Here is a 1244-nt window from a genome sequence, read left to right as displayed (position 1 = left end):
TATCCTTGGTAATCCAAGTAATCCAGCTTGTAATCCCTGGTAATCTAAAGAATCTACCTATAATCTTGGTAATCCACTCATAATCTTGGAATTCTCCTGGTAATCCAGTAATCAATTGGTAATCCTGGTAATTTTTGTAATCTCGTAGAGATTTTCTTCCCGTTGCGAACCCCTCGCTTTTAGAAAAAGGGAATGATCTTGCTGTATTAAATTAACCCCTCTTGAATGGACAGTGGGTGTGGTCCTGATGATCAATGGGTTAAAATAATAATTGATTTAGATCTAATCGTTGTTACAATGGCAATTATTATGCATTAGACTAGATATTATTATTATTAAAAAAAAATTACATATCAATATAATTCTAATACTCAATGAATCCCATGATGCTGATGCCGGAGATGAAGAGGTAGGTGAGGAACAACAGCCATTAGTCCCATGTTGAAGTCATTTTGAGAAGTGATCACTCTTAGAGGATGTACAAGCTTACCTTGACCACAGAGGCTGTGCAGATTTAGCAATGGACACTGATATCCTCTTCAATAATTTTTAACTTTACATCTTTCCTTTACGAGCAGCACACAAACTGCACTTCTAGACTTATTTTCATCCATAAGACCATGAAATACTAACTAATAAACTAGACTCTACAATAATTAATAGAATTAATTGATTTAATAACTATTATTACCACCCCTGATTTAAGGACACCCCTGAAATAAGGACACTTCAGTAGATCCCAATGGTGTCCGGAGTTAAGGGGTTCCACTGTATTTGTGTGTATGTGTGCATATGTTTTAATATGTGTATGTGTATACTAACAAGTACATCATGTGTACATGTAACATGTACATGTGTGCATAGGCGGCGGAACAAAATTTATTTTGGGGGGGCTGAACATCAATTAAGTTATTAAAATGGGTGTGGTTTTATACAAAAATGGCTGCTAATTTTACAAAAAATGGTGCTAATCTTCTATTGTTGGATTTAGAGTAGTTTTCTTGTCTTTTTCTTTAAATAAAATGAAGAGATGATGACTGCAGGTCTAATTTTACTGATAAAAGTCAGTTTTATTTTCTTTGTTAGTCAGTTGCAGAGAATTTCTGGGGGGGCTCAGCCCCTCCTGTTTCAAGACTGGGGGGGCTTTAGCCCCCTCTGCCCCCCCTGTTCCGGCGCCTATGCATGTGTGTGTATGTGTGTGAGCAATTATGCATGCTTTACATGTACCTTTATATGTCTATGCA

The 1244-nt window shown here is 36.5% G+C and overlaps 1 long non-coding RNA gene across 1 annotated transcript; it reads left to right on the top strand.

Annotated features, from left to right (window-relative positions):
* The first annotated feature begins 33 nt into the window (after window positions 1-33).
* LOC109593326 (uncharacterized) lies at window positions 34-379 on the top strand. The gene is made up of 2 exons (XR_002190894.1): window positions 34-99; window positions 149-379. It is a non-coding gene; the product is annotated as an uncharacterized LOC109593326 (long non-coding RNA).
* The last annotated feature ends 865 nt before the right edge of the window (window positions 380-1244 follow it).

This window comes from Amphimedon queenslandica, unplaced genomic scaffold, assembly GCF_000090795.2.
Source record: "Amphimedon queenslandica unplaced genomic scaffold, v1.1 AMPQUscaffold_2014_Cont25981, whole genome shotgun sequence".
NCBI classification, from domain to species: Eukaryota; Metazoa; Porifera; class Demospongiae; order Haplosclerida; family Niphatidae; genus Amphimedon; species Amphimedon queenslandica.
The sequence above is the reverse complement of the archived record's forward strand: the minus strand, read 5'-3'. Positions and strand labels throughout refer to the sequence as shown.